This window comes from Leucoraja erinacea, chromosome 30, assembly GCF_028641065.1.
Source record: "Leucoraja erinacea ecotype New England chromosome 30, Leri_hhj_1, whole genome shotgun sequence".
NCBI classification, from domain to species: Eukaryota; Metazoa; Chordata; class Chondrichthyes; order Rajiformes; family Rajidae; genus Leucoraja; species Leucoraja erinaceus.
In genome coordinates, this window is record NC_073406.1 from 26,945,923 (window position 1) to 26,969,595 (window position 23,673).

The 23,673-nt window shown below is 49.2% G+C and overlaps 1 protein-coding gene and 1 non-coding gene across 2 annotated transcripts in view; one reads left to right on the forward strand and one right to left on the reverse strand.

Moving 5' to 3' along the window:
- LOC129711769 (multiple epidermal growth factor-like domains protein 6) overlaps positions 1 to 23,673 on the reverse strand; it is a 552,574-nt gene that overhangs the window by 324,474 nt on the left and 204,427 nt on the right. The window lies entirely within an intron of this gene.
- On the forward strand, positions 5,866 to 6,051 carry LOC129711784 (U2 spliceosomal RNA). The gene has a single exon (XR_008725924.1). It is a non-coding gene; the product is annotated as a U2 spliceosomal RNA (small nuclear RNA).

The window sequence follows — 23,673 nt, forward strand, 5'->3', positions numbered from 1 at the left end:
ATTTAAATAAGGGTGGCACGGTGGCGCAGCGGTAGAGTTGCTGCCTTACAGCGCCAGAGACACGGTTCAATCCTGACTACGGGTGCTACCTGTACGGAGTTTGTACGTTCTCCCCGTGATCTGCGTGGGTTTTCTCCGGGTGATCTGGTTTCATCCCACACTCAAAAGATGTACAGGTTTGTAGGTTAATTGGCTTGGTATAAATGTAAATTGTCCCTAGTGTGTGTAGGGTAGCGCTAGTGTACGGAGATCGCCGAAGGGCATGTTTCCACGCTGCATCTTTAAACTCAACTGTTCGTGACTTGACTTGATTGTCAGCTTGACGGAGAAGTCCCAAGATCTGCGGATGGAGTTGTATACCCACACAGCACGGAAATTGGCCATTCTGCCCAACCAGCCCATGCCAACCAAGATGCCCCACCTACACCAGTCCCATCTGTCTGTGCTTGGCCCATACCCCTCTAAACCTTTCCTATCCATGTACCTGGCCGAGTGTCTTTTAAAAGTTGTTATAGTGCCTGTCACATCTACCTCCTGTGGCAGCTAGTTCCACATACATACCACCCTCTGTGTGAAAAAGTTGCCCTTCAAGTTCCTGTTAAATCTTTCCCTTCTCACCTAATCATCTGGATCTTGTTTCCTCTACTCTGTGTTATAGACTATGCTGTACCTTATCTATTCCCTTCATGATCTTTACATATCTATAAGATTATCCCTCATCCTCCTGGGTTCCAAGGAATAGAGTTGTAGCCTGCCCAACCTCTCCCGATAGCTCATGCCCTCAAGCCGGGTGACCAAGATTGAACACAATGCTCCAAATTTGCCCTCACCAGTATCTCGTACAACTGTAACATAACCTCACAACTTCTATACTCAGTACGCTGACTGATAAAGGCCAATGTGCCAAAAGTCTGCATGAGCACCCTATCCCCCTGTGACACCACTTCCAAGGACTATGTACACGCACTCCTAGATCCCTCTGCTCTACAACGCTTCCCAGGGCCCTGTCATCCATTGTGAAGGTCCTTCCCTAGTTTGACTTCCCAAAATGCAACGCGTCACACTCATCAGCATTAAACTCCATTTACCATTCCTGAGCCTACTTGTCCAACTGATCAAGATTCAGCTGTAATCTTTGATAGCCATCTTTGTCGTCTTCAATATTACCTAGTTTAGTGTCATCTACAAGCTTTACCTTATATATTCTCATCCAAATCATTGATATATATCACAAACAGCAATGGGGCCTACGGCAATCTCTGAAGGGAACCACTAGTCATAAACTTCTAGTCTGAGAAACAACCTTCCCCCATCACCCGCAGCTTCCTTCCAGTCAGCCAATTCTCTATCCAGCCAGCTAGCTCTCCCTGGATCCCATTCAATCTAACTTTCCAGAGCAGCCTACCATGAGGATCCTTCTTAGATGCTTTCCTGAAGTCCATTTAGCCAACTATGGCTTTACCTATCAACCTTTTTGGTTAATTCTTCAAAAATCAGATTTATGAGAACCGTCCTCCCACACACAAAACTCTGCTGACTCTCCGCAACTAGCCCCTATCTACCCAAATGTAGATATTTCTTATCCCTCTCCAGTAACCTGCCTACCACAGACATTAGGCTTACTGGTCTATAGTTTTCCTTGCAGCCCTTCCTAAATAGAGGCACAACATTAGCCACCCTCCAATCTCCGGCACCTCGCCCTTGTCTAATGATAATTCATATAAATCAGCCAGGGCTCCTGGAATTATCTCTTAACTTTCCACAGTGTAAGATATATCTGATCAGGCTCGGTAGATTACACACCTTAGAAAGTTCAGTACCTCCTCAACCATAACAAGACACTTCTCTTAGCTGTCCCATGTTAATGTCTTTCCCAGTGTTCATGTCCTTCTCAATGCTATGAACAGAGGAGAAGTACTAATTGAGGACCTTGCCCATCTCCTGTGCTCCACACAGAGGTGGCCTATTTGGTTTCTGAGGGACCCTGTTCTCTCTCTCGTCACCCTCGTTCCCTTAATGTACATAAAATATCTTTAGATTTCCCTTAACAATATCTGCCAGATCTACAGTATCTCCTGCCCCCTTTTTCCCCTCCTGATCTCCTTCTTAAGTATGATCCTCAGTTGTTGGAGCTCCTCCAGGAGAACGCTTGATCCCAGCTGCCTATACCTATTCTTTGCCTCCATTTTTGTTGTGACAGGATGCTCATTTTCTTTTGTTCACCAGGTTTTCTTACACCTACCTGGCTAACAGAGGCTGGGCAAAGACATAACTGAGGTGTACAAAGTGATGAGGGATTTAGATGAATAGACAAGACCCATTGTCTCCACAGAGGAATCAAAGGCAGAGGGCAAAGATTTCATGTCATTGTTTGAAGGATTAGATGGGAGATGAGATGAAGTGTTGTCACCATGAGAATAGTGGGGATCTGGAACTTACTTCCTAAAATTTTGGCAGAAGCAAAAACCTTTTTATTTAAATATTTAATTTTGTACTTGAGGCCACCTGCAAATTGGAATTGTTGGGAACCTCACTGTCACAGACATGATGGGCCAAATGGCCGTCTGCATTGTAAACTTGCTATAATCCTCTTTGTGTAGCTAATTGCAAGTCTTGTTTGTCCTTCTTCACATAATGTTCCTTCATTCAGTCTGGCTGAGTGTGGCAGCAGTGCCCTGAATCTCTTCACTGACCACACACACCCTATTCCTTCCCTTGCTCTCTGCCAAATATCCTCTGCTCTCACCTCCCAGTTCCTGGATGTGCTCGCCTAGCTCTGATGCACAGTTCCCACGGTTGCTGCCAGCCTGCTAAAGGAACAAGGCCACCTATTTGAAGGGCTGATGGTTCCGCCCTGCCCTATGCTCAGGGTTCAGCTGTGTGTTTATTGCAGGAAGCTGTTCCTTCACTCACACTGTGTACTTCATGTAGAGCTGACAGCTGAGATAGTTTGGCTGGGAGCGTGTGTCCAGTGTGTGGATGCAGGGCATTAGTCAATGTGTCTCACGTCACTGGGGCTGATAGTTTATCAGATTACCTGATCTTTTTAGTTTTAGTTTCAATTTTTAAGATACAACACAGAACCAGGTACTTCAGCCCACCAGCGATCGCCATACACTAACTCTATCGTACACACACTAGGACAAGTTACAACTTTACCAAAGCCAATTAACCTACATACCTGTAGGTCTTTGGGGTGGATGTATGAGGAAACCGGAGAAAACCCACGCAGGTCACGGGGAGAACGTACCGGAAGTGGCGGCACTGTGAAACGGCTGCGGCTTGCCTGCAGTCTGTCTGTTTTTACTTTTTTTGTGTTGTTTTTTTTTTTTTGTCTAGTTCAGTTAAACTTTTGGTTATTAGGTGGTGTTATGTGTGTGTGTGGGGGGGGGGGGGGGGGGCTGAAACAGGGCTTCCTGTCTCTCCCTTCGGGGGAATGGGACTTTTTTGTCGTATCCTCCTTCTCTTCCCCCGCCTGAGCTGAGGCCTAATTGCAGAGCTGGCGGCCTCCAACCTGCGACTGACCTCGAGGCTCCAGAGGTAGAGCCAGCCAGGACTTACCAACGCAAGGCTGGCCGTCTTCGAGCTGCGGCAAAGTTCCGGCAGCGGCACGACTCGGCACTCCGGTGAGGGTGGACGGCGCGGGGCTGAGACACTCCTGTGTGGGCGGCCCGGCTACCGGCTGGAAGGCGCTCCCGTGTGGGTGGCCCGGCTCTCGGCTGGAATGCGCTCCCGTGTGGACGACGCGGTGAGGGGCTGAGACGCTCTCGTGTGGGCGGCCCGGTGTGGGGCGGAGACGGTGCTCCGGTGGCTGAGGCGGCGTTATGGCGGCGGCAACCTGAATCCGGGGCTCGGCCGCGGGCCAGTGGACAACATCGTCGGGAGCTCGTAGGTCACATGCTGGTGCCTGTTTTCCAGAGCTCCCGTGGCAACAACTGGGTCCGCTGGACTGGAGGGCGGCAGCTTCGACCACCCCCGGGCCGCGGAGATTGAACCGCGGGACTGACTTACCATCGCCCGGTGGGGTATCGCCTCAGCGCAGAGGGAGAAGTGGAGGGAAGAGACAGTAACTCTAAGACTTTTGCCTCCATCACAGCGAGGAGGTGCTTGGTGAACTCACTGTGGTGGATGTTAATTTGTGTTTATTGTGTGTTGTTATTATTACATGTATGGCTGCAGGCAACAACATTTCGTTCAGACCGAAAGGTCTGAATGACAAATTAAGGATTCAATTCAATTCAACTCCGTGCAGACAGCACCCGTAATCAGGATTGTATCTGGGCAACTCTACCACTGCGCCACAGGGCCACAGGGTTGGCCCTGTACAGACAGACAGAATTAACTGATCATCAGACTGAGCATTTCAATAGATCCAGTACGTATAACACAACCGGCTCCAGCTGATCAGAGCTTCAAGCCACAAATACTCCCTTACACCCCCCCCATCTCCCCCCCCCCCCCCCCACTCCCAACATCAAGTGGACAAACTCGACTAAAAGGCAGAAATGTTATCTGAGTTAGATGTTATAAATCGGATTCACCCACCAGACAGATGAGCAAAGTCCCACTGGAGACTTGTAAGAAAGCGGCTGTTTCTCAATGCTCTGCTCACTGGGGGTCACAGGTCAGCGGGGAGCAGGGCACGGAGCTCTCAAGGTGTTCAGTGCACAATTTACCTGCTGCGCTTCCTTTGAAATAGTATGGGCATGTTGGACCGAAGGGCCTGTTTCCATACTGTATGACTATAAAAACAGGTTTTGCACCTATTACCTGGTGAAATACAACTCCTATTCTGAATCACCTCTCACTTCTATCCTGTCATATATCTACCAACCCAATTTTAAATCAGTTGATTAATTAAAAGAATATGACCAATTGCGATAAATATGAACCAGAGCAGAGTGCTACAAGGACTACAGGTTTGGAACTACCAGTGTAAACTGTGTGAGCTTAAAGCTGATGGAAGCTGTAACGGTGTGCTGGGGTTAACCTCTGCTGCTTAGAGTTTCTAACGAACCATCAAGCTGTGCGAGATGGTGAAGTCAGGGGCTTTGTGAGACATGGCCTTGGGCATCACTGTGAGGATACAAGATTAAAACCAGGAGGACAGAGGGAAGGGAGAGCCATCAGCTATAGTCTGAGCATCAGCACCTTGGGTAGTGTCAGTGCATGTATTGCAGGGAAAGGGGCAACCACGGTGATGCAAGTAAGAAAAAACGCAATGTGCTGGAGTAAGTCCCAGGCCGAGCAGCATCTATATACTGCATGTTGTGTCCTTTTGTGTAAACTAGCATCTGCTGTTACATGTTTCTGCATTTTGACTGCAAGTAAGATCAGGGGCAGACAATGGGCCAGGGATGGAGATGGAGAACTCCTCTGTGGACTTTGGGAATAGGGATGTGGAACAGAGATGATGGGGTTGGTTTGGTGGGAGAGGTGTGAGAGTGGGGAATTGGTGGCGAGTGGCATGAATGAGGCACTCACTCAGTCAGGGTAAGGATGCCACTTTGATGGTAAATGTCCAACTTCGTAGTTGCACTACAGTGGTTTCATTTCATCACAACACTTACAGCGGAGTGCCACACAGCGAATGATGTCACACCGACTGCGAGGACTTTAACGCTGTGTTTGGCAGGTTGGAGTGATTATGTCGAGCCTGGTCACATTCCCAGTGCAGTCAGACTCAAGATGGAAGTGGTTGCATCACCATTCCAGCCTCAGGAAAAATCATGTTCCGTAAAAATTACTCTGTCTAACTACCTGAGATCAGAGGTGTGGAGGGAACACTATTGCCATGGAAGCTTGGACTGGCTGTGGAGGAGAAGCCTGAGTAACGAGTCATGCCTTTCTCATATCTTTACTCAAATCGCTTCTCGGCCTTTTGGCTAAGATCAAGTGTAGTATCTGTTCTTATCAGTGGTAAAAGGGAACATCTGTTCTTATTAGAACAGTGAAAGGGCTATCTGTTCTTGTTAGAGCAGTCCTGGCGGTCCATTAAGGACAAGAGCTGCAGATTGCGGTGTAGAATCGTAGCAATGGCAGCTGCAATTGGAGCAAGAGGACAGGGTATCCGCAATACCCTGAGGATTAGTGTAAAGGACCTCAGCGAGGGGATGCCCTTCTGTCGAGATATGTTCGTGAAGAAGGTCTTGCTGGAGACCTGCAAGTTTGAGCCCAGAGATATCTACTGCCTCCAGGACTTCCTGGGAAATGGATACTTCGATGTTACCTTTGTGCTGCCGACGGGATGGCAAACGTTTATGAAAGATTTCCAGGAGAAGGGGAATGAAGCTCCGCTGTCGTTGCTGAAAGTGCAGCCACTCTTCACCCTCCCAAACCAAAATGAAAGGATGATCACGGTGCACATGTTCAACCCACATGTGCCCGTAGTGGATGTCCTCACCTTCCTTGCTCGCTACGTCGACGGAGCAGGGAACTGCGTGGACGTAAAGGACCTGCATGGGATTTGGACAAGCAAGAGGCAGGTCAAGGTAAAGCTGAGGATGGACAAGGAAGGAGCTCTCCTCCACCCTCCCTCCATGTTCGCAATTGGAGGAAACAGAGGTTATTTGAGTTACGTGGGGCAGCCCAGACTATGCAGAAAATGTAACAAACCTGGGCATGTGGTGGCCCAATGCACTGCAGTGGTCTGCAAAAACTGCAAAACGGAGGGCCACGAGACAAAAGACTGCCAGGCCAGCAAGAACTGCAACCTGTGTGGGGAGGGAGGCCACCTTTACAGGGCCTGCCCAAAAAGAGCCTGCACATTCGCACAGGCAACAAGAGGGGTGGTTTCCAGCACCCCCAGGGCAGGTGAGACACCCACTACCACTGCCAAGTCCCCAGCAGAAAGGGGAAACAGGGATGAGGACAGCCCAACCACCTCGACCACCTCGAGCCCCAAGTGCCAGGAGAACTCCAGCACCAAGCCCAGGAGGGAGAGTCGACGGAGGAGGGGGGAGAGTAGAATTGGACGATGGTGACGTATGGAAAACACCAGAAGGGTCACAAGGAGCAGAGGCCAGAAGGGGTTGGCAATCCCAAAATAAACCCCCCATAAAACAGTCTCTCTCCCTGACGGAAGGCAGCAACCTCTCCTCGTCGGTGGATGAGGCGAACGGGAAACCCCACAGGAAGAAAACCAGGGAGGAAAGGAGAAGGTCCATGCCGATTGCTCACCTGCACCAGGAGATCGAGAGCAGAGCAGCGGTCGAGGGGTCCCAGCCCCAGGACATCGGGAGCAGTACAGCAGCCATTGGGCCCCAGGCCCTGGAGACCGGGATCATCGCAGCAGCCGATGGGGCCTAGCTCCGGGCAACCGGGAGCAGTGCAGCGGCCAATGGGCCTCAGCTCCGAATTTCCGGCAGCAGTAAGTCTGTCACCGTGCCCCGGGCACGAGAGACGGGGGAAGCGGCGCACCCAGAAGGGGTTAAAACGAGCAGCCCCCCCCCAACGACACCTCGGGTTACGACACGGGAAACGTGTGCCGACAACAGACTGGACATCACGTCCAAGTTCCTGATGGAAATGGTAAAAGACGCAAAGCTGCACGACGCCTTCAGCGACTCTGCAGGTGGGTCCCAGCCGCGGTTCACCTGGTCAAGATCGGACGGTTCAGCCCGATCCCGGATAGACTTCGTCTTCACCACGAAGGCCGTCACGGTGAGACACACCGACCTCACGCCAGTGTTCTTCTCTGACCACTGACCACCTACAGGAGGACCGGAAGGCAGGCAGAGGGACGTGGAAGTTAAACGTGAAGCTGTTGACCCCAGAGAACGTTGAGGAGCTAAAGAGGGACTACGCACGTTGGAGAACGGTGAGGCCCCTCTTTGACTCCCCGACACTCTGGTGGGAAGCAACCAAGGAGAACATTAAGAGGTTCTTCATAGCCAAAGGGGTTCAGAGAGCAAGACAGAGTCAGAGGGAATTGTGCCAACTCCAGACAGATTTGCAACAACTGCCCCTTCTGCAGTCGAGGGGGGTGGATGTGAGGGAGGAACTTAGAGAGGTGAAGGACCGGCAAGCTCGGCTCTTTACCTCTGAATCCTCCAAGATCATCTTCCGATCCAGGGTCCACCATGTGGAGCAGGATGAGACGTGCTCACGTTTCTTCTTCCATAAGGTTCACAGGGGGAGCTCTGTGATCAACAGCCTTAGGGAGGAGGACGGCTCGGTAGCATCCTCACAGACAGACATGCTGAGGGTCTGCAAATCCTTTTACACAGGTTTGTAAGACAGAAAGGCCACAGACAGCACCGCCTCCCAGAACTTCCTGTCCTCTATCACGGAGGTCTTGGAGGACAGCAAGCGGGAGAGTCTGGACCAACCATTGACCCTAGAGGAGCTGACTGGCTCCATCCGCTCCTTTGACTCGAGTAAAACTCCCGGAAGCGATGGCTTACCGGCCAAGTTGTACTCGGCTCTGTGGGACTGGGTGGGCCCGGACCTGCTGGAAGTGTACAACGACATGCTTCTAGCCGGCAGCATGTCAGACTCCATGAGGAAGGGCAGCATCACCCTAATCTACAAGCAGAAGGGGGAGAGGAATGATATAAAGAATTGGAGACCCATCACATTGTTGAATGTAGATTACAAGATCCTGTCTAAGGCCATCGCCAACCGGGTCAAGTCTGCTCTGGGACGGGTAATCCACCCGGGCCAAACCTGTGCTGTACCTGGCAGGAAAATCTCAGACAGCCTAGCGCTGCTGAGAGATACCATTGCCTACGTGCAGGACAGACGGGTGGATGCCTGCCTAGTCAGCTTGGACCAGGAGAAGGCCTTCGACAGGATATCGCACACGTACATGAGGGACGTGCTCTCCAAAATGGGTTTTGGTGAGGGAATCCGAAATTGGATCAAACTGCTCTACACCAATATCCGTAGTGCAGTCCAAATCAATGGGTGGGAATCAGACAGTTTCCCTGTAAGGTCTGGAGTCAGGCAGGGTTGCCCTCTCTCTCCTGTCTTGTTTGTCTGCTGTATTGAACCTTTTGCCGAGTCCATCAGGAAGGATGCGAGCATAAGAGGAGTGACATTGCCAGGCAGTGGGGGCATTCAAGTAAAGACCTCCCTGTACATCAATAGTCAATAGTCAATAGTCAATTTAATTGTCATTTGGACCCCTTGAGGTCCAAACGAAATGCCGTTTCTGCAGCCATACTGCAGACAAATAGACCCCAGACACAACATAATTTACATTTTACATAAACATCCATCACATTGCTGTGATGGAAGGCCAAAAAAAACTTAATGGACATGGACGATGTCGCCGTCTTCTGCTCGGATCCAAGGTCGGTCCGCAGATTGATCAGCATCTGCGACCAGTTTGAGTCGGCCACGGGAGCCAGGGTGAACCGCAGGAAGAGCGAGGCCATGCTCTTTGGCAACTGGCCCGACCGATCTTCCATCCCCTTCACCATCAAGCCTGACTTCTTGAAGGTGCTGGGGATCTGGTTCGGGGGGGCTGAGGCGAGTAACAAGAATTGGCTGGAGCGTATAGCCAAGGTGGGGAGGAAGCTGGAGCTGTGGAGGCAACGCTCCCTCTCCATAACCGGAAAAAATGTGGTCATCAGGTGTGAGGTGCTCTCGGGGTTGCTGTACTTGGCACAAGTGTGGCCTGTCCCTCCCTCCTACGCCACGGGGATCACCCGGGCCGTCTTCCAGTTCATCTGGGGGTCGAGGATGGACCGGGTGCGACGGGTCACAATGTACAAGTCGGCAGACAACGGGGGTAAAAGCGTGCCCAACGTCGCCCTCATCCTGATGGCCACCTTTGTGTGTGGCTGCATCAGGCAGAATGTAGAGCCAAGGTACGTGGGCACTAAGTGTCACTACCTGCTGAGGTTCTACCTGTCCCCGGTGTTGCGAAGGATGGGCCTGGCGCAGATGCCACACAATGTGCCAGTCAGCTGGACATTGCCGCCCCATCTGTCGTCCGTGGAAAGGTTCTTCCGGACCAACACCTTTGACCACAAGTCTATCGGGCAGTGGTCAGCACGGAATGTCCTGCAGGCACTGCAGGGAAAGGACTCGATGGATCCGGTGGCGTGGTTCCCAGAGCAGACTGCCCAGCTTGTCTGGCAAAATGCCTCATCGCCAGAACTGACCAACAAGCACCAAGACCTGGCTTGGCTGGCGGTGAGGGGAGCCCTCCCAGTTAGATCCTTCCTGCACCGTCGGAACCTCACTACCAGCTCACGCTGCCCCCGGGACGGTTGCTATGGAGAGGAGACGGTTGCCCACCTCTTTGCAGAATGTGGGTTTGCAAAAAGAGTCTGGAGAGGTATGCAAGGGTCCCTGGAACGATTTATCCCGAACAGATCCGTCACAGAGGACTCTGTGATTTACGGACTGTTCCCAGGGACACATTCAGAGACTGACATCGAGTGCTGCTGGAGGGTCATCAACTCGGTCAAAGACGCTCTTTGGTCTGCCCGAGCGTTGCTCACCACCCAGCAGAGCGAGATATCCGTCAGGGAATGTTTCCGACTGGCCCACTGCAGACTGCAGGAGTACGTGCTAAGGGACTCGCTGAAGCTTGGTGCAGCCAACACCAAGACTCGGTGGGGGAGGACCACAGTCTAGGGTCCTTCCGCTGCTGGACATGGGGGCACGGTATGGTGGAGACGCCCCTCAAATTAAATTAAGGGAAGGTATCCCATGCCAGGGGGCCACATGAGTGGCACGGGTGGGGGACTGTTTGGTGGAATTTGACAAATGTAAAAATATTGTACTGGAAAAATTTGTATAGTCTCCAAAAATGTCGGATGAATTTTGTTTGTTTGAATGGTTCAGGAATTGTATATATTTATCAATTGAATAAAGTCTATTTTGAAATTTTAAAAAAAAAATCTCTTTTCTCAAATGTTAAAAGCCCCAAATGAGCTCTGCAAATGCCAATGGGAAGTGGAAAGTCATAGAATTTGTATCTCTTCAAGTACATTTTCCAGCTAATGTACAAGGTGGTTTTGAGTACATCAAAATTCCAGGAACTTTGGCAGAGTGGTTTGGTTGACCTTTGACTCTGGGTCAGTTCCAGGCCTGGATAGATTACGTTATCTTTAGTGGGGTCATGTGAGAACATATCATTGTAATATTCATTCATAAGCAGCACATTTTGGGGATGAATGGAGCTTGCTCAAACCTGCTGATATCCACAACTGGAACAGCAGCAGAAAGGGCAGGACTTCCTACGAAGACAAGGTGGCAACATGGGAACAGCTCGTCGTGAGTGCTGGCTGAAGACTCTTATGTGATGACTAACCTCCTCACTGTAACCCTTCTGGTGACCCCGAGTCGCGAGTAGAACTTTGTTATGTAATGTTTGAACACAACTGACATATTTATGCTGTCTCTCAGAAAGTTCTTAAAGGACTGCGCATACAGGGACTGTTACTATGCTCGTGTTTGATTGTGAAATCTTAAGATTAATTACAAACTCATCTATTTTCATGGTTTTGTTTACAAAGAGGAATGTTGGCCTGCGCTCCAAGAGTACTCCCAACTTCCTCCAATAGTTTAGCAGAATGTTTAAATGACAACATGACTCTGTCTTTCACATTTGATGCAAAGAGTAACATGAAAGCAGGGTTGTAATTGGACTCGATGCTGAGGGTGCATCTATAGACGGCCCTGACCTGAAACTCCAAGCCTGGGACATGTCTGGCATAGTTGCTGGCATCTCTAGTGGATATGTGGCTGGAAAGGTTTGAAGTGAAACACAGCTGTCGCAAGTATGCTCCCATCATTCAGCGCCTCCTACTGGGCGGAGGTGTTAATTGCGATTGACACCAAAGGGAGCAATTCAGAAAATCCATTTGACCCACATTGGCAACAGAACCGCTCCATCACAAAGCACTGATCGTCAGTTTAGACAGGGTATCAGTAGAAAAGGCATCTAAAAAGTAACCCGAAGGCGGTGATTTGTAGTTTTTAATGGTTTATGCCATGGTATTGTTACATGTACCAGGTAGAGTGAAATACATTTTGTGCATACGGATCAGCAAAACTATCCCCGTACATAAGCACAATCCCCCAATAATATGCCCTTCGTCCGAACGAGTCCGCGCCGACCAGCGATGCCCGCGCATTAATGCTATCCTACACACGAGGGATAATTTACACTTATACCAATCCAATGAACCTACAAACCTGTACATCTTTGGAGTGTGGGAGGAAACCGGAGATCACTGAGAAAACCTACATAGGTCACATGGACAGCACCCATAGTCAGGGTTGAACCCTCGTCTCTAGCGCTGTAAGGCAGCAACTCTGCCACTGCTCCACCATGCCGTCCAAAGAGATTACTGAAGAGATTTATTTTGGAAACTGACAAAGCAATGACTTATTTTGCTACTTTTTCAACAATCACAGGCTGCTGGTTACCTTGGTTATAGATGATGCACCCACATGGGCATCACTGTTGAGACAGAAGCATCCCACAGGAACACATCTTCTCTTCTAACATGGGATTCAATGGCAAAGAAAGGTTCACGTTATAGAAAATCCCATTGGGACAGTTCTCCAGGAACACAATCGCTCTATAATGCAGGCATATACTGCATAAAATATCTGAAATATGAAATATGAATCTGCACGCTTGCAGAGGGGTTGAATTTGCAACCAATATGATTAATAGATTAAAAACCGTGTTATGATCATGAGCAACCTCCAATATTCAGCAAGGATGGATAAAGACTTCCACACAGGTGGAAGAGTAGACATTTCATTGTCGCTCCTTTATCCCCAGTAAACTGGGCATTACCATGAGCAATAGTTATAATGTTTAAAATCAAATATTGGTTTGAGGGGAATTATCTCAGCATTCCTTGGGAAGATCAAAGCAAAGGTTTGCAAGTCAGTCACTAATGAATCCAATAATGAAATGGGGAGGAACTGTATAGCAAGGAACTGCAGATGCTGGTTTAAACCAAAGATAGACACAAAAAGCTGGAGTAACTCAGTGGGTCAGACAACATCGCTAAAGAGAGGAATGGGTGACGTTTTGGGTCTCGACCCAAAATGTCATCCATTCCTTCTCTCCAGAGATGCTGCCTGACCCGCTGAGTTACTCCAGCTTTTGGTGTCTATCTAATGGGGAGGAACACCCTGACCCAGAGGGGGAAAGTGTGTAGCATGTAGAGTGGTGGGGAAGAGTGGATGGATGTGATTTAGAGGAAGCTGTTGGCAGAGAAAAGAAAAGAACTGAAGATCTGATGGAGTGGGCATGAGATGGAGAGGCCATGAGATGGAGAGGCCATGAGATGGAGTGGGCATGAGATGGAGTGGGCATGTGATGGAGAGGGCATGTGATGGAGAGGCCATGAGATGGAGTGGGCATGAGATGGAGTGGGCATGAGATGGAGTGGGCATGAGATGGAGTGGGCATGAGATGGAGTGGGCATGAGATGGAGAGGCCATGAGATGGAGTGGGCATGAGATGGAGTGGGCATGAGATGGAGTGGGCATGAGATGGAGTGGGTATGAGATGGAGAGGCCATGAGATGGAGTTGGTGCGTGCAGGGCACAAGTCCAAGGGCAGCTGAATCTACAGTATTTGCTCAAAATTCCAGAAAAAAAAGTCAGTTCCATACCCTTGCTTTGAATAGCTCTGAGATAAACTTTTAATTGAATACTGTTCCTTTGATAACCGTTAGTGTCCACTTTGCTGGGTTTTGAGGTCTTGTGCAGTGTACATTACCCAGACTGGCGATGGGATGACCCGATTAACCACAGTATCTTCTGCCAAGGTGTGGTGGGGATGTTCACAGCCATGCATGGATTTCTACAAGTTGAGTGGGTTTCCATCACCCACACGGGGCTCTTGTTTTCTCCCATATCCCAACAATATGCTGATGATAATAGGCACAGTGAAGGTAAGGGGGAAAGAATCATGGGGGAATCAATAGGCACGTACTTGATGCCCACAGGGATATAAGAGGGGGATGGGACACATGGGGAGCCAGCATTAACCCAATGGATGGGCTGAATGGGTTCTTTTGGATCATGATGTGGAATTGGGGGGATTCCTGCTCTTTGTTTCCATTCAGTATTGCCTGGTGGAGTGAGAGTCGAGACCAACTACAACACCAGCTCATGCTTGTTGGTCGGCGAGACCGGGAGACCGCCTGAAGGCCTGTTGGATGGCAAAACGGTGAGGGAGCTGGAGACGCCAGATGTGAGGAGCAAGGGCCAGCAGGAGGGTGAACCGGGGCAAGGCCACTTCAAGGTCGGTTGCAGGAGGCGCCCACGATACACAAGCATGGCCGGGCGAGGAGAGTGTGGGCCGGCGGGACTTTGGACTTTGAGTAATGACGTCAAAAATGGCGGTGCCCACGTGTGTAATATTAGCAACACAAATTTGACTGTGCCGTTACATATGTGATAAATAAAGGATCACTGAACCATTGACCCAAACCTCTTGTGATCCACACGCACCCTCTCCAGCTCCCACATGATCCATAGTCCAGTGGGGAGGCACAATGTTCTTGGCTTCAGTCAGTGTCTTACACCACCAGGGGGGAGAGACGGGACAGAACTCACAAACCAAACAGTAAGAGCGTGGAAGTATTTGTCTATCAGCCACATGTTACCAACGTATTTGTTTGTCAGATGGGCTGGGAGGCAGAACATCCACTTTCTGCAGTGACAGCTTTAACCAATTCTTTGATATTGCCCCAGAATGAACTTTGACCCCGGCTGCTGGACCACATCCTCTCCCCCACCTTGACCCCATGCAGAAGTCTGACATGAGAATTTCCTGTTGTCTCTCCCCAGGGCCACTTCACACATCACAAGCAGCAGTCCTGCTGCATTCCAGGAATGCATCCACTGTGGTCTGGTGTCAAACACAAACTGGTTTCCATAACATTTATAAATCTCTTTCTATAACAAGATTCTCAAGTTATGGAAGGAGATAAATTTCAGTCTGTTTTCTTTGCCAGTAGATTAGTCACAAACATAAAGATTTCAGCTTATCAGGAATATGGGGGTGATGGCGGTCAGTAGGTTAAACTCACTACCAAAGACTTTGTTAATATTCAGGCTGGGAATTCTGCAGTTCCTGTAAAGCAGTGTTAAAGCAGTATTATGTGGGACCAGCAAACCTTGAGGTTAAAAAGCAGGATTTCGCTGGAAGATAGTGGACATCTTGCACCCCACAGCAGCCAGAGACAAAATCAGGCCCTTTCCAACCAACCAAGTCTCTGGTTAAGGCCTTCGGTGCAATTGGCCTGCACAAATTGCAGAGTTGTGGATGTACCCCAATTCATCACACAGACCAGAATCCCCACCATTGACTCCATCCACACTCCACACTGTCTCATGAAAGCAGCCAACAGAATCAATCACTTGCTCCACCCAGTCATTCCTTCTTCTCCCCGCTCCCGCCAGGCAGGAGGTACAGAAGCTCGAAGGTGGGTACCACCAGACTCAGGAACAGCTTCTTCCCCTCCATCATCAGATTTCTGAATGGTCCTTCCATAAGCTAGTGCACTGTCTGATTCACCTCTGCTCCATTGCAGACATTGGACTTTGTCTCTGGAACATGTGCTACAATGCTGAGAACTGTATTCTGCACTCTGCATCTTCCCCTTTGCTCCACCTATTGTACTTAAGTTGGACAATTGTATTTGTATATAGTATTTTATGATCTGATTGCTGAGCCTGCAAAACAAACCTTTTCACCGTACCTTGTTATACCTGACAATAGTAAAGATAAAACATAAACCTAAAAAGAACAGGAAATAGCTGGGAAGAAGAGGCAAGAATGTGCAGCGGATTGTGAAGATCGATGAGAATTTACAACGCAAGTTGGAAGCCGGGTGAGGTGGATTGTAAATGCAAAGTATTTGATCAAACGTACAACAAAGTTATCAGCGGTTTGGATGACAACAGTACAATTGGAAACGGCATCATGCCAAGCCTTGGCAGTGAGCCATGTTCATGGCCATGTTTATCAATCACATGGATCCTCCAAACTCTGCAGCAGCTTAAAGAGAGTTGGATTTTCACAAATGTTATTTGAGTGCATTCTGCAATCAAAAGTTCAGTTTAGAGTAGAGATACAGCATGGAAACGGGCCCCACTGAGTCTGTACGGGCCAGTGATTCCCGCACATTAAAACTAAGCTACACACATCAGGCATAATTTACAATTATACCAAACCAATTAACCTACAAACATGCATGTCTTTGGAGTGTGGGAGGTCTCGGAGAAAACCTACACAGGATACAGGGAGAGTGTACAAACTCTGTACAGACAACTCCCATAGTCAGGATCCTACCCGGGTCTCTAATGCTCTACAGCAGTAATTCTATCGCTGCACTGCCGTGAATTCCTGACCGGCAGCAGGAACCAGGCATATGTAAAAAATATAAGATAGACACCAAAAGCTGGAGTAGCTCTGCAGGACAGGCATCATCTCTGGAGAGAACGATTGGGTGACGTTTCGGGTCGAGACCCTTCTTCAGAATAGTTAAGGATAAGGGAAATTAGAGATATAGACGGTGATGTAAAGAGATAAAGAACAATGAACGAAAGATATGCAAAAAAGTAACGATGATAAAGACACCATTGTAAGCTGTTCGTAGGGTGAAAATAAGAAGCTAGTGTGACGGGTTGGGGAGGGATAGAGGGAGAGGGAATGCCGGGCATAAATGTATATTTTTTAACTCCATAAAAATGGAAAGTACTGGGAATGCTCAGCAGGTCATGCAGCATCTGCGGAAGGGACTTCAATGGGCAACATTAATATTAATTCTGTTCCTCACCGCACAAATGCTGCATGATTCAACAGGTTGCCATTGATGAAGGGTGGCTGATTGTTACTACACTGATGCCCATCTACCAGAAGGTCCAAGGACACAGTCTCAAGATGGGTTCCAACCCAAAAAGTCATTTTCTCCACAAATACTGCCTGACCCACTAAGTTACTCCAGCCTTTTGTGTCTATCTTCACCAAAGGGAGACATTATTTCATGCCTGGGTCATATCTGAATTTTCAAAAGATCTTTCTAATTATTGTATGATATAATCCATTTCCCAAAATGGAGTTAAACCAGATTATCTATATTACTAAAAGTCTGTTCTTGACCGGTTTTGCCCATCTGTGCTGCGATTTCCGAGAGAACGCCACCACCTACGGCCGTCATTTTTGGTCTCCTCGCTCAGAGCCCCCCTCCGCCGCATGTGTGCTGAGGATTTTTCCCGTTGATTAAAAATGACAGAGATATTAATGTTTTTACAAAATTCCCCATTCTCTCTGCTGCCCCTGCTGGAGGGAGGGGGAGGACTATAAAACCAGGAAGTGGTGTGCCTCAATCAGTCTCTGCAAGTGGTGTGCCTCAATCAGTCTCTGCAAGTGGTGTGCCTCAATCAGAGCTCTGAATAACACTGAACAAATGTCTCCACAGCTGTTAGTACCCATAATGTGGTTTGAAAATGAAAATATGGTTAGTTTGAGGAAAAAAGCACTGCCTGCAAATGGTTGTTTGGGTTGAAGTAAAAAGGCACCCTCCCTCTCTCTCTCTCCCCTCCTCTCTCTCCCCACATCTCTCTCTCTCTCCCTCCCTTCTCTCTCTCCCTTCTCTCTCTCTCTCCCTTTCTCTCTCTCTCTCTCCCCCCTCTCTCTCTTCCCTCTCGTTCTCTCTCTATCTCTCTCTGTCTCTCTCCCAATCTCTCTCTTTCTCCCTCTCTCTTCCCCCCTCCCTCTCTCTTGCCCTCTCTCCCTCCCCCCCTCTCTCCCCCCTCTCTCCCCCTTCTCCTCTCCCCCCTTCTCCTCTCCTCCCCCTTCCTATCCTCTCCCCCTCTCCTCCTCTCCCCCTCTCCTCTCCCCCTCCTCTCCCCCCCCTCCTCTCCTCTCCCCCTCCTCTCCCCCATCTCCTCCCCCCCTCTCCACCCCTCTCCTCTCCCCCCTCCCTCCTCTCCCCCCTCTCCTCCCCCCTCTCCCCCCCCTCTCTCTCTCTCCCCTCTTTTTCTCCCTCTCCTCCCCTCCATCCCCTCCCCCACCCCCTCCCCTAAAACCCCCCTCCCCTCCACACATCCCTACCCCCCTTCCCTCCACCCTCCCTCTCTCTCCCTGCCCCCCACCTCTCCACCTCCCCTCACCTCACCCCCCTCTCCTCTCTCTGCCTCACCTCTCCTCCCCCCCTCCCCCCCTCTCTCCTCCCCCCCTCTCCTCCCCCTCCCTCCCCCCCCTCCTCTCCTCCCCTCCATCCCCTGCCTCCCTCCCCTAAACCCCCTCCCCTCCACACCCCCTACCCTCTTCCCTCCACCCCCCTCCCCCTCCCTGCTCCCCACCTCTACCCCTCACCCCCCTCTCAGCATCTCCTCTCTCTCCCCCTCACTCTCACCCTCTCTCTCTCCCCTCCCCCCTCCCCCACCTTTCCCCCCCTCACCCACCCTCCCTCCTCTTCTCCTCCTCTCCACCCCCATCCCTCTTGCACCTCTTTGTGTCTCTGTCTCTCTCTCTGTCTCTGCCCCTTCTCTCTCTGCCCTCACTATCTAACCCCGCCACCCCCCCCCCCCCCCCCGCTAAATTTCACTGCAGGGTGGGGGCTATGCGTCAGTAGATAGGGTGGTTATGGGGTTAAAGGAGCAAATTAATAATATTAATATAATATCAAGGGGGGTAATTAGCGTGAGTGTGGGGGGGGGGGGGGGATAGTTAGTGTGTGTGATGCTGCATGCCGCCTCCCCCCCCACAACCGCATGTTGGGGGAACAGACCCAACGGGTCTGCACTTGGTCTAGTATAAAAATAAAACTCCCCATATACATTATCTGTGCACGTTTCCCATATACAACAGCAAACAAAAACATAGTCAAAGGCTTTGATTCCGGGCCAGATTCCTGCGGGCAGCTTGAGGCATGCTTCAGTGATCGGGATACTATGTGAGAGATGGGGAAGTGGATAGAATGTGCAATGCTGTTGGTATTTAACTCCCTGTCCCATTCCCATAACGATATTTTAGTCCTGGGCCTCCTCCATTGCCTGAGTGAGGGCAGATGCAAAATGGAGGAACAGCACCTCATATTCCACTAGGGTAGCAGTGGAAACACAGCAGTCTCAATATCCAGGTAACTAGCCAGACCCCACCCAAGCACATCAATAGCTATATCTGACCTGGTTTGGAACTCAACTAAGACTATCACCTCCAGAGAGTGTGCCTGGCCAGTTTACCTCACATGGATAGTGTTTCAGTCCAAGCCACCAGTCTTTAGTTTTTTTAGTTTAGAGATACAGCACGGAAACAGGCCCTTCAGCCCAGAGAGACAGAACTGATGAACGATCCCCACACACTAACACTATCTTACACCCATTAGGGACAATTTATAATTTTACCGTGAAAATTAGCCAACAAACCTGTACGTCTTTGGTGTGTGGAAGGGAACTGGAGCACCAAGAGAAAACCCACGCAGGTCACGGGGTGAACATACAAACTCCGTACCAACAGCACCCGTGGTCGGGATAGAACCCGGGTCTCTGACGCTGTAAGACAGCCATTCTACCACTGCGCCACCGTGCTGCCGAGTCTTGCAATTTAGTGTAAGCAATGATAGGTTAGATTCGTAAATCAAAGTTATTACTAGTTATTGGTAAGCATGTATGCTTAAATAATCTGAGAGTTAATGCACTAAACCTTGAGTTCAAGTCTCTGTTCAACATTCCAGTTGATATCCTATAAATGTAATAGGCTCACATGCCACGATACTGTAGCCAGTACGTCAGACAGCATGTGTGGAAAGACAAGCAGTTATGTTTCAGGACTAGGTTCCTCCTGTTCCTCATTCTATATATACCGTCTCATCTTCTGAGTCTTTCCAGCATTTGCTGCATTTATTTCCAATTTCCAGCACCTACTATGATTTGTATTGTATTCTTGTATTGTATTCAAATTTATTGTCATTGTCTCAATTTGAGACAACGAAATGAATTTCCCTTACAGGCAGTATCATTAAAAAAAAAATCACAAAAAAATAAAAATAAATAATAAATAAATAATAAAACATATTAAAAATAAAATTGAAATTGAATAAAAAAAAAAAAGCACAAACACAGAAAGTCCACAACACAACATAACATAAATGGCACCAAGGTGAGGAAGGCACCATAGTCCAGCCAGCCTCCCCTCCATGTTCATCCGTGGTCGGGGCCTTCCGAGCACCCGCAGTCGCCGCCCCGGGTGGCCCGATGTTCAGGCCCTCACGCCGGGCTGGTGGAACGCCGACGCCGAACCCCGACGGTGAGCATCCTCCTCCTCAGCGGCCCGGACCTCCTGATCAGCCGCCTCCCGCTGCCGGAGTCTGCAGCTCTCGATTCCACAGGCCGAGCTGGGCAGAGTCACAGGACCCCGCACTGTCCATCAGCGCCGCCCGCGTTGGGAGCTCCGCAAACCGCAGCTCCAGGATGTTGGTGCAGCAGGTCCAGCACTCCGGGCTCCAGACGGCGACCCCCGGTAAGGCATCGCCAGCCCCGCGATGTTTCAGCGCTGTCCCGCCGCTGCTGGAGCTCCGGTCGATCCCGGCAGGAAAGGCCGCGCCAATCCAGATAGGTAGGCCGCTGTGGGGGGAGGGGGGGGGCGAGGACGCGACTCGAATAATAGTCGCGTCCTCACCAGGAAGCGGCTGAAGGACGGTATCCCCCGCACCGTGCCCTCTTCCCCCACACAAAAACACCAAAAACCCCACAAAAAACACACTTTTACATAACTAAATAAACAAAAAAACAAAAAGATACCGGGCTGTAGGTGGAGGCTGCTGGCACCAGCGCCACCAGAAGTACAACATTCTGAAGACATTCTCTGCAGTGGCATTTGAATTCTGTGGCATGGTGGCGCAGTGGTAGAGTTGTTGCCTTACAGAGCCAGAGACTCGGGTTCAATCATGACCACGGGTGCTGTCTGTATGGAGTGTGTACGTTCTCCCTGTGACCTGCGTGGATTTTCTCCGGGATCTCCGGTTTCCTCCCACGCTCCAAGGAGTTACAGGTTAGCAGGTTAATTGGCTTGGTATAATTGTAAATTGTTCCTTGTGTGGTGGATAGTGTTAGTTTGTGGGGGGTTCTGGTCGGCGTGGACTTGGTGGGTCAAAGGGCCTGTTTCCAGGCTGTATCTCTAAAACTAAAGTAAACTAAATACGCAGCCTTCTTCGGTGGTGGGGTTTAACAATGCCCCACCAGGGCCTTAACCAAGTCAAGAGGTTGGCTTACCTGGCCACACCATAGACACTGATGTGGCCCAGGAACATGGACACAAGCTGACAATTGCTTTCAGCAACTGTGCTGGGAATTACTGAGTGGAAGGAGGGAGAAGGATGAGGTGGAATTCTCTGTGACAATAGCTGCCAGATGCCCTTTGTTCTCTGAGTCAAACAATTTGGAACCGCCTGTTTACTGAAGTGGTGATGACTGCCGTCACGATGAAGAGGGGGCAAACAACTCCAGGGTAGTGGCGTAGTTTAGTTTAGTTTATAGACACAGCGCGGAAACAGGCCCTTCGGCCCACCGAGCCCGTGCCGACCAGCGATCACCGCACACTAACACTATCCAATACACGAGGGACAATTTACAATTACACCAAGGTAATTAGCCCACAAACCCGTATGTCTTGGGATGCGAATGGAAACCGGAGCTCCCGGAGAAAGCCCTCGCGGTCACGGGGAGAACGTACAAACTCTGTACAGACAGCACCCATAGTCAGGATGAAACCTGGGTCTCTGGCGCCATGAGGCAGCAACTCATTAGCTTCATGGGGTTTTTTGGATCAAGTGTCAGGTTCAGATGTAAAAGAAACTCAACTGCCTGCACAGGAAACAGTAAAAATAATCAGAAACTATCTAATTACTGCTGGTTTATTTGAATTCTTCCTTTTGCCATCAATGTGCCCCCCTGTTCTTTTATCTCTCTGCCTTGGAATCTGAATTTAGCCAAAGGAGCAGCCCACTAATGCACAGCCCACTTCCCCCATTTCCAAAGTCTTTATTTTATAACCAGCATGGGGTTTTTGCAGCAGTTAAAGATCAATCCAGTCTTCAGAGGTTGGCAGGCTTCTGGAATGGAATAATGAATAAGGCTCTTGGAATGGAATTAAGAATAAAACATTATAGTTTAGACATGCGAATAAAATAAAAATACCAGAGCAAAAGGAGGCTACAGACTTTAGGTTTGAGTAGAGGCACCAACCAGGACTGTGCTCTATGTGTCATTCCAAGAGACTCATGCTAACGTTAATTGTTGCTGGAAGACCAGCAACTGGATGAAACCATCATCGACATTAACGACTGAAGAATGGTCTCAACACGAAATGTCACCCATTCCATCGCTCCATAGATGCTGCCTGTCCCGCTGAGTGACTCCGCATTTTGTGTCACCTGCAGTTCCTTCCTACACATTGACATTAACGTATTGTAAGTGTACATATTACATTGTTTGGTGCGGTGAATGATTATAATGTTATGTCCCGTTTGATTTCCTGTATTTATGATTAAAGCATATTTTTACAACGGAAATCGCTCCTCTTGGTTAACAGCAGGGTGATAACGTTATTGGAATAACTCTTTTAAACATCTAGGATCTGCTCCAGCCAGGCATGAAAGCACATCTTCATCATGTTGTAAAACACTCCCTGATAATGGTCGGAAATCTAGCTTTATTCATTTGAATCATGTAAGTCTTCTCAACCCACAGTTTATTCCAAAGTAATGGATGCCACAAAAAAAGGGGTAATTTAATATCTGAATTCACCCCGTCCTCAGCAGAGCCCAGAGAATAATTCTGCAGGCGGAAGCGATTAGTTTAATTTGGCATCATGTTCGGCACAAACATTGTGGGCTGAAGGGCCTATTCCTGTGCTGTACTGTCTATGCATTTGTGCAACATCGATGGTCTCAAACATACTGCGTGTGATATTCTGCCAGGTTAGTAAATACGCCTGTGCTCTATTTGGAATAGAGTGATACAGCATGGAAACAGGCCCTTCGGCCCAACTTGCCCACGTCGGCCAACATGTCCCAGCTACATTAGTCCCAGCTGCATGCGTATGGCCCATTTCCCTCCAAATCTGTCCTATCCATGTACTTGTCAAACTGTTTCTTAACTGTCGGTATAGTCCCTGCCTCAACTACCTCCTCTAGCAGCTCGTTCCATAACCCACCACCATTAGTGTGAAAAAGTTACCCCTCAAATCCCTTTTAAATCTTCTCCCCTTCACCTTAAACCTATGCCCTTTGGTCCTGGATTCCCCTACTCTGGGCAAGAGACTCTGTGCATCTCTCCGATCTATTCCTCTCATGATTTTGTACACCTCAATAAGATCACCCCTCTTCCTCCTGTGCTCCAAGTAATAGAGTCCCAGCCTACTCAACATCTCCCTATAGCTCAGACCCTCAAGTCCTGGCAACATCCTCGTAAAAATAACTGGAATCAGTAAGCAAGTCCAACTCCATGAAGCCACAACGGTATTTCAACACATATTTGACAGCAATTTCCCACATTCCTGCAAGTTTAGAACTAAAAGAAAGGAATTCCAGTACTGTGAAGACACAGTAGGTCAGGAACAGCTGCATCCAAAGACATATTTCTCTGCAATTATGCCAGAGTTTTTATGTGGATCAGTCGGTCCTGCTTTAAATTTCTTTTTCCAAAGAACTTTCATCAGCAGCAAATGAGAAT